Source organism: Lactuca serriola, chromosome 5 (assembly GCF_051521515.1).
Source record: "Lactuca serriola cultivar US96UC23 chromosome 5, Lser_US96UC23_V15, whole genome shotgun sequence".
In the NCBI taxonomy this organism is placed as follows: domain Eukaryota; kingdom Viridiplantae; phylum Streptophyta; class Magnoliopsida; order Asterales; family Asteraceae; genus Lactuca; species Lactuca serriola.
Window position 1 is genome coordinate 145,319,883 of NC_136412.1, and position 9,669 is coordinate 145,329,551.

A 9,669-nucleotide genomic window follows, 5' to 3' on the forward strand; every position below is an offset into this window, starting at 1 on the left:
CTCGTACGCCCCGCGTACTCATGGCCTAGGCCTCGGATCGTCCACGTCCCGACCTATGCGAAGCTACCCCTTGTCCCATGCGAAGTCCGAGGCTGTCGAGGACTCGGTCATGCATGACGTACGTGTACGCCCCGCGTACCGAGGCGGTTCCAGCCCCTATAAAAGGGATGCAAGGGTTCCGAAGAAAGGGCTCCATTTCTCTCATTTCTTTTGTGTTCTTTCCTCGTTTTCCGTGCCCGTTCTAACCCGAAGCCCCGGTCATTTTGCTCAAGTCCCAAAGGTCGTTTTTACTCCCGAGAAAAATCCGTTTCCCGAGACGAAATTCTGCCCAATTTCCATCTCGCTTTCTTCAAACTTTCAAGTGAGTTCATACCCCTTAATTAACCTTTTAAATGTTCTATAAATGCTTTTATATGCTTTCAAGGGGGGGGGATACAAGTAAAACACACGAGTATCATCGTGTGTTATATAAAGAATTATTATATGCTTTTATTTAACCAAATCATATGTGATTTATAAACTTTATAGGGAACTTTCGTATATAAATATGTTATAATAGCATTCTATCTTTTGAAATATAAATTGTTGTAATGCATGTATAAACTAAACATTTTCTTAGATTATATGTATACTTGTCTATCTTAGGCTCTACAAAAATCTATACTTTCATAACAAGTGATTCCTTTTCTAGGTATTTCTAAACAAACGAGACACACTTTTGGAAAACTATAATAGGTATAGTTTTATGAGGATATTGATAACTTTTACATACTAGAAACACAATTTTCAAGAAGTCACTTTCATATACAAGAACAAACGAACATTTTAACACGTAAATCTGTTTTTATACCACGGTTTGTGAGACATTAACTTCACGTACGTTCGAGTACACATTTCAAGTCCTGTATTATATACCAGAATCCCTTGGAGGGGGAGCATGGTGTTTGTGTATAGATCTATACGGGCTTGACAACCCGCGCCTTGACTGTTAGCTACAGTCCATCATTTGGGGTGACAAACGTCATAACATTCCAACGCCTGAAGAACGTTGTGTATAGGCATTCCGAGTCAATAGTATGGTTATAAAAATCACATGGGGTATTAAAAATACATTGATTTACGAGGTTTTCAAACACGTTGGTTATTTTACACTTACATACATTTTTTTAGAAACAAACATTGGTCTTGAGAGAAGGCTACTTTTATACTAGTAGAAAATATAGGATTTTCTAGAAAGAAACAAACAAGGACAAAACATTTCATTTCATACAAACATTGTCATTTAATACTTATGAAACTCACCAGCTTAAATGCTGATCTACTCTTTCAAAATTACTTGTATGTCCCAGGGATTCAGTCATTTCAGGTATCAATATGCTTTTGAAGAAGGGATGCTGCGGCGCCAGTTTAATCTCATATTTTGACATCATATCGTAATTGGTTTTGAACATGTAACTTTTGACAAATGTAAACTTTCAATTATATATATGATGGTTGTATTGCTTTCTTTACTATGTATTCATTTGTTACGTTACCACATGAAGTCATCCGCCCCCGAACGTTTCTGCCGTTTAGGTTTGGGGGTGTGACATGGACATGTTATGTAGCAAAAGTTTTCAAGATTAATATACCAGATGGTGGCATTGACTGTGATCTAGTCGGTTTTCTCAGAAGTCCCAAGCTTTTCATCTTTAATCTGGGATATAGTCTTCCATAAATATGTCTTCAGGACAAAATCTTTAGACATGGAAATAGAAGATTGCATTGATGCTGCAGGTTTTGCCATTGAAAAAGCTTGGCTATCAAGGATCTTACATGGAAATGGCTTTGTATCACCAATAATTGCAGACTTACCACGAATCACATTGAGATCAATGAATATGATAATATTACACAAAGTAATTGGAAGATCTCTCAATAAAAGAATTATACCATAATCGTCAAACAAAATTAATCAAATTCATTTGTGTGATTCATAATTTCATATCATTGACTTCAAGAAGAAACCAAACTATATGATCTAAATGTGAATTGTTGTAATCACAAACTTTGAGAGGGTGACAGGCCTTCACTAGAGCAAAGTACATAAAAGCAACTTTGAGAATTCAAATTCATTTTTGTAAGAGCTTTTAAGCGTGTCTTTATTTAAGACCATTTACAAGAAAGTGTAAACCCATGAGAGCCCTTACCATTTAGTGTGAAAACTAATGGGGACGACAAGACTAGGGAAACAAATAGATTGCTATAGATTGAATTAATAAATTAGCACACGAATCCAATCTAAAGTATAATCTATTGGTCTTTTAATCTTGACAGGTTTATTTTAGTATTTTTGGTTTTTGTTTGTCACACCTCGAAACCGATGGCAGAAACGTTCCGAGGCGGAGGTGACGTCATGCATAGCATCACAACCAATGAATAACAACAAGCATAGTAAACATAGCCAGACATTGAATACATATGTGAAAAAGGTTTACATTGTTTAATACATAGTTTTGTTCTTATCAAAGGTAAAATAGAAATTCATCACACTAACGTTTCGACTTCTCCGAACTCCTGGAAGTACATGTCTACTAATTCCCTGAGAATACAAGCAGTTTGAAAGTCAACATAAAGCTGATGAGTTCATAAGAATTTAGTTTTGGTGGAAAAGTGTTCTTTGAATCCTTTTGAAAAGTGTTCCTCAAGAAAATCCTATATTTTCTTATGAAAAGTGCGTTTGAAAACCCATTCATTCCATGACTTCTAGGTTTGTATAGAACGTGTACAATCCAATGTGTCGTGGAATGAATATGAATATTTATTGGTTGAAAAACAATCTGTTTTGAATAGCCGGGTTATCCCGAGAAAATCCTATATTTTCCCTGAAGGTGGTTGGTTGATTATCCGTTTTAAACTGAGGTTTGCAAGTATCTACCATACTCATGTATATATATATATATATATATATATATATATATATATATATATATATATATATATATATATATATATATATATATATATATAAGCAGTTTTCTTTTAAAGACCCTGGTTACACCCAAAGATATATTAGTCTTAAAAGCTAAATAAAAGAAACCGTGATGAACTAAGTCCTGAAGGTATTATTAATACCCTCTAGTAATCTAATGGTCATTACTTTGAGGTTAGTTCATTTGATTCATTATTACAAAGTAGATTCCTGTTATCTAGGTTGTGAGTTTCGTAACCATAACTGACTGGACATGGCCCGCAACGGCCGATATCCTTAGTGACTTTGTCACCCGCAGACTTGCCGGTCCAACTGTAGCTAGCAGTGAGGTGTGCGATTGTCAGTCCCGTATAGATCTATACAAAACAGTCACACTCTCCCTACAAGAGATTCTGGTCACAAGGGCTAGTCCTCCACTCTGTTTAATGTGGTGAGTGTTACCAAGGACGTGTCTCAAACATAGCCTAATAAATTTACACATAATAACACCGAAAATCCTGTTTATGATTTGCATGAATCCTTTATAAAATAATACATTTTACTATATGCTTCACAAATTCCTTGTTCTAGTTTTGAAAAACTATTTCTACAAGTTGATTTCTTAATCGTTTGGTAAAACTGTTTTTCGTGTCAAAAGCATGTTGAAATATGGTTATCTTAAACAAAATAATATATTTTGAGTACAAGTTTCCTTGTACTTTTGCTTGTATTCCCCCCTGAAAACATAAAAATAACTCGGAAAAACGTAGCAGTATGAACTCACAGTTGTTTCGTGGAGTTGTTGACTGAAATGATGATTCCCGAGTTGTTGCGCGTGACCCTTAACGAAATCCTATTATCAACTAAATACGTATATGTATCTAAATTAGCGATTTCGATAAATAAAGTGTCGGAAACACTTGAATTTGGTTGAGGAATGTCACCGAGACTTGCTTGAATTGAAGGAATGAGTTTAAGGCTTTAGAACACGAGTTTACGGTTTCTGCAATTTGCCGAGTTTACGGCCGTAAACTCAAGAACTGAGTTTACGGTCTTTGAAGGCAGGACCGTAAACTCGGAAAATGGGGTTTGGATGTTGATTTCGACGAGCTGAGTGATTCCAGACGTTCCAAAAGACTCCAAACGTAGCTTTCTCGATGCTCTCCGAAGTTTGAAGGCGTTTTGAGTGTTTACGGTCGAGGTCTAGAGAGAGAGAGAGGGAGAGAGTTTTTGGCCATAAATGTTCTAATGAAGGTGGAGGCATCGTATTTATAGGGGTGAGGTGAGGGGTCCACTTTCCACTGACCGTAAATAGGTTTACGGTCATAATCCCATTTTAGACCGAAAATGTAGTTTTCTCGAGATATTCGGGTTTCCGCACAATTTTTGGTTCCGACTCGTAAATAGTTTAATTAAATATAACTAGATTATTTTATTAAACCAAAATTTTGACGGAAAAATTAATGAATTCGAAACGTTATTAACGGAAATCGCGTGACAGAAACGGACAAAGTTTCGGGTTGTCACATTGTTATTTAGTAAAATAAATTAAATGGGTCTTGAATGGGTCTTGTGGACCAAGTATTAGTGCTAGAAAATGGGAACATGAGGGCTTAGTAGTCCCTTTGTTTGAGTTTGTTTTGTTTTAGTTCCGTTAGGGTATGTAGGCTATAAAAGCTCTTTATTTTATGAATAGTAACAACAGCCGTTTTGAGTCAATAAACAACTCTCCTTTTTCTTATTCTCTCACGTATTATAATAGATTCTGTTGATTGTTGCTATAGTGAAGTGAATCTAAAGGGCCTGATTCCAACATTTGGTATCAGAGCCTAGGCTCAATTAGAAGAAGGCAGAGGTGATTTCATGGAGAATTGAAGATCACCATGCTACAGAAGTAAAGACCCTCAGAAAGAAGGAAAATAAAGAAGAGAGACAACAAGAAAGCAAGAAAGAAAGAAAGCAAGAAATAAATAAAGAAAGAAAGAATTAAGCAAGCAAGCAAGCAAGAAAGAAAGAAAGAAAGAAAGAAGAAAGAAAGAAAGAGAAAGAAAGAAATTTAGAAAGAAGAGGCTTTTACCTGAGAAAGAAAGATCGGGTATAAAGTCTGTGAAGAAAAAAAAAAGTTTAAGAGAAAGAATGGTAGGAGGATCAAACCAAGGGGGATCAAAAGAAGTTGTGGCTCATGGTAATGTTGTACCATTTCAATGTCCTAAATTGACTGAAACTAATTAGACTACTTGGTCTATTATGATTGAAACTGTTTTGAGGGCATATGGACATTGGGATGCAATAACCAAGGATGCAGTTGATGAGAAGAAGAATTATACCACTAAAGGCATAATTTTTCAAACCCTCCCAGAGAATGTTCTTTTACAGGTTGCTAAACACAAGAATGCAAAAGATGTTTGGGAATCAATCAAGGTTAGGTATATTGGAGTCAAACGGGTGCAAAAAGCAAGGCTGCAAACCTTAAGAAATGAATTGGAGATGCTTAAGATGAAGGACAATGAGTCAATCAATGACTTTTCGGGCAAAATAAGTGGTATTGTTGCCAAGTTCAAAAGTCTTGGTTCAACTCTTGAAGAGGATGTGATTGTAAGGAAGTTTCTCAATTCGGTTCCAAAGAAGTATTTGCCAATTGTAGCTCCAATAGAACAATATTCTGACCTTGAAACTATGAAATTTAAAGAAGCGGTTGGAAGGGTCAAATCCTATGAAGAAAGGCTTCAAAGTCATGAACAAAAGGAGGAAGAGCAAGGTTAACTCATGATGGCAAGTGAACCAAGGCATGATGATAGTAGTGGAGATGGAAAAGGGCATGGAAGGAACTATAAAAGAGGCAGAAGAGGTTGAGGAAGAGGAAGAGGTCGAGGTGACAAAAATAGCTTTCGGTGCTTTAACTGTGGAGACTTTGGGCATTTTAGCTATGAGTACACTAAGTGGGATAAAAAGACAAAGAAGCAAATTTCATTCAAGAGGAAGAGCCGACAATGCTTTGATGGAAACTAAGTCAATATTAAGGGGGTGAATGTTGGTCTTTTAATCTTGACAAGTTTATTTTAGTATTTTTGGTTTTTTTTATTTAGTAAAATAAATTTAATGGGTCTTGAATGGGTCTTGTGGACCAAGTATTAGTGCTAGAAAATGGGAACACATGGGCTTAGTAGTCCCTTCGTTTGAGTTTGTTTTGTTTTAGTTTCGTTAGGGTATGTAGGCTATAAAAGCTTTTTATTTTCTGAATAGTAACAGCAGCCATTTTGAGTCAATAAACAACTCTCTTTCTTCTTATTCTCTCACGTATTATAACAGATTTTGTTGATTGTTGCTACAGTGAAGTAATATAAACGGCCTGATTCCAACATAATCTTGGTTTTCAGCGAAACATTTGTATTTGCACAAAGTTCATCGCACACAAACAAATCAAAAATGAGAATAGATAGAGCACATACAAGTGTTCCCGGATCGTATTACAAACGAACTCGGTCAATTGAACAATGGAACCCTTCTGCAACTTTTGAGAGGTAACCAACTCATTGAGCTGAGTAGCATGCATTCCATGCTGATGACAAGAGCCATCAAATAACAATACCCAATACTTCTCCTTGTGTTCGGCAACATCATCAGTCGGATTTCGCATTGACATTCTGAATATCTATCACCTGAAGAACAGGTTTTAGATCCATCGTTTGTATATCCCCAATCGATGGCATCGATATTGCGCCAGCAGTGAGATTCAGAACCATATTCTTGATCCGATGAGGCGTAATTGTAGTGATTTGGGGTTTTAAAAACCCTAGAAGGTGATGATTAAAGTAAGACTGACAATTCTCGACACGAACCGCAACACGACACGAAATAAATGAGTTTGGGTTGAGTTTTTCAACCCGCCAACCCGCTAACCCGCCAACCCACCAACCCGTTTATTAAACGGGTCATATATGGGTTACTCAAAAAATAAACGGGTTGACCCGCCAACCCGTTTATATTCTTAATAAAAAAATTATTTTATTTTTTAATGTATTTATGTATCAAGTATTAATATTTAATAAGTATTATCTAATATATACCATTGATTCATAGACCATTTGATTGTTTTGACATTTTGACTCGTGGTGGATGGTCTTAGGTCGTAAGTCGTAACCTATAAGGTTAAGTCTGTAACATGTTTTTATGAATGTTTTTAATTTTCATTTGGATGTTTAAGACTTAAATGTCTAAAATTCAGATATGTTTGCATCAACCATCAAGAATTTATTCATGTTTAATTGTCAATTTTATTTATGAAATCTGACCCATGAACCCAAATCTGACCCATGAACCTACCAACCTGTGAACACGTATAAATAAATGGGTTGGCGGATCATATATGAGTTTATGTTTCAAACCCGCCAACCCGTGACCTGCATATTTAAATGGGTCGTGTTTGGGTTGTCATATTTTGACCTGCCAACCCGCCAACCCGCGACACGCCAATCCGAACACGACACGATTGTCAAGCCTAGATAAAAACGAGGGAAAATGGAAAGGAAAACGTTTTAATTATTTCACACTCACTTATACGGAAATGTTAAATTTTGCCTCCTATATTAGGAACGCTTGGACAGCAATATCCTCGTACTTCCCTTCTTACATTCATATGCCCTTAATTCTTTTAGGGTTAATGATATATTTTTGTAACAAAATACAAAATAACTTTTTTTCTTTTTTTTAATCTTTCACGTAAAGTGACTATTGCCTTTGCAATGGTATTGGTAACATAATCAAAAGAAAAAAAAATGTTGTGGAATAACTTTGTATGGTCACTTCAAATTTCAAAATAATCTTAATTTTTTTTGTAATTATTTCCAAATTATTCTTCATATAGTATATTATTGTTAAATCATTATTATAATTGAAATACTTAAATATTTTTTTTGTTAAGGGATCCGTCGAAAACAATTTCATAGCCCCAAAAAAAATATTATTGTGAAATATGTAGTGTTATGTTGAAAATAATCTTTTAAATACAATTGTTAAAATCATAAATGTCTGAAAAATTATGGGTAATTAATTTTACAGAAGTCAGCAAATTTTCACAATCCATTTGTTGTAAAGACGAATTTGTACTACTTTGTCTTATTATTACACTATGAATAAATAGTGTTTTCTAATATTTTTGAGATTATATCTACACTCTCACTATCTAAATAGTTATCATACTTTTCCACCAAAGATTTAAGAATATTTTAAGAGTCATAACCGATGTGAATTAATAAAAAAAAAAACCATAAGGCAAATTTACACCAACGATAGGCTTAATTTCCACCAAGCATTACATACAAATTGAACAAAAATGGAGAGATTTCAAGGATGCATTAACAGAAAATACTCCGAGAAAATAACACACAAACACACCCCGAAGTCTTCCGTGAGAAGGAATCACAAACCACCATCACCGACGACAATAGGGTGCACCTCCGTTGGCATGGCTGCCGTTGGTTTTTCATTGAGAGTTAAATGGAATTGAGAGTTCAGAAATTGCCGCGATGCTCCTGAAGTTCATTCGAAGACAACACATACAAAACTAAGAATCGGTATTTCAAATACGTTTTCTCGATCACCCCGAACGCGGCCTTCACTTTGCTTCACGAGAATTCCGACAACTCCCTCCTTCGCCTCGCTACGTCTGCTTCACCCTCACTGCAATAGACCGTGAGGTGACCATCTACGATTTTGCTAACATTCGACTGTAAAACAACATTAAGAACCCGTTAAAAAGAATGTGGGCATCTGTGCTTCTGTTTTCTTCCCTTTTGTTTTGATAGGAGGAGCTTCGGGGCTTGGAAATGCATAAAAACAAAAAAGCCAACAAGAAGGAAAGAAAGAAGAACCTGATAGTTGATGGCGAATCAGTTCCGGTGTGATCGTGGGTTGCACCGCTGCAATGGGACGGTAATTGAAAAGCCGGAAGAGAAAGGGGAAGTTGGCGGAGTGTGACCAGGGCGGATTGCAAACCCTAGTAAGATGGGCTGAATTTTGATTTTTGGTTGGACTATGGGAGGGATTATGGCGGCTAAAATTGTGCCAACAAAATTGGGCAGGGGAAACCATCTCAATTGTCAAAGAAACAAAATGAAAAAAAACTGTGCTTATTGAACAATTATAGCTAATATACATACATATACATATACATGTATACAACATCGGCATCTTATATATTAATATGTATTTAAATTTTACAACATAAGATTGAGTCACGGGCTCCGAAGGCAGGTGTTTGTATGTATATACTAGCTTATAACTTGTTCAATATATAGTAATGTATTTACAATAAAGGTGTGAGAAAAATATAAGTGGAAAAAACGATGTTTGGTGCTAAAAAAAAATTAGAATTGAAGCGTCTGTTCGAATGATGTACACAGATGTACATATGTATATATTAACTATAGCTTAGTAAATATATAGTAACTTATGTATTACATACGTATAAGAAAAATAAAACGAAAAAATCGATGTTAGAAGCTCGAAAATTTGAAAATTATAATTGTTTCGTCGGAAATCTATCATTATTTACCGACAGATTAGCCATGGATTATCAGCATCCGTCGGAAATCCGTTGCTAATTACCAACAAATTTCCGACATAATAGTTTTAAATTTCAAGATTTCAAACACGCTACATCGTTTTTTCCGCTTTTATTTTTCTCATTGTTATTATTATTATTATTATTAATATGTATT

General features: G+C 35.4%; 1 long non-coding RNA gene across 1 annotated transcript; it reads right to left on the reverse strand.

Annotated features, from left to right (window-relative positions):
• Window positions 1-8,217: 8,217 nt before the first annotated feature.
• Window positions 8,218-9,290, reverse strand: LOC145051278 (uncharacterized). Its single transcript, XR_013683504.1, has 2 exons — window positions 8,821-9,290; window positions 8,218-8,676 (listed from the first exon to the last, which is right to left on the reverse strand). It is a non-coding gene; the product is annotated as an uncharacterized LOC145051278 (long non-coding RNA).
• Window positions 9,291-9,669: the final 379 nt, after the last annotated feature.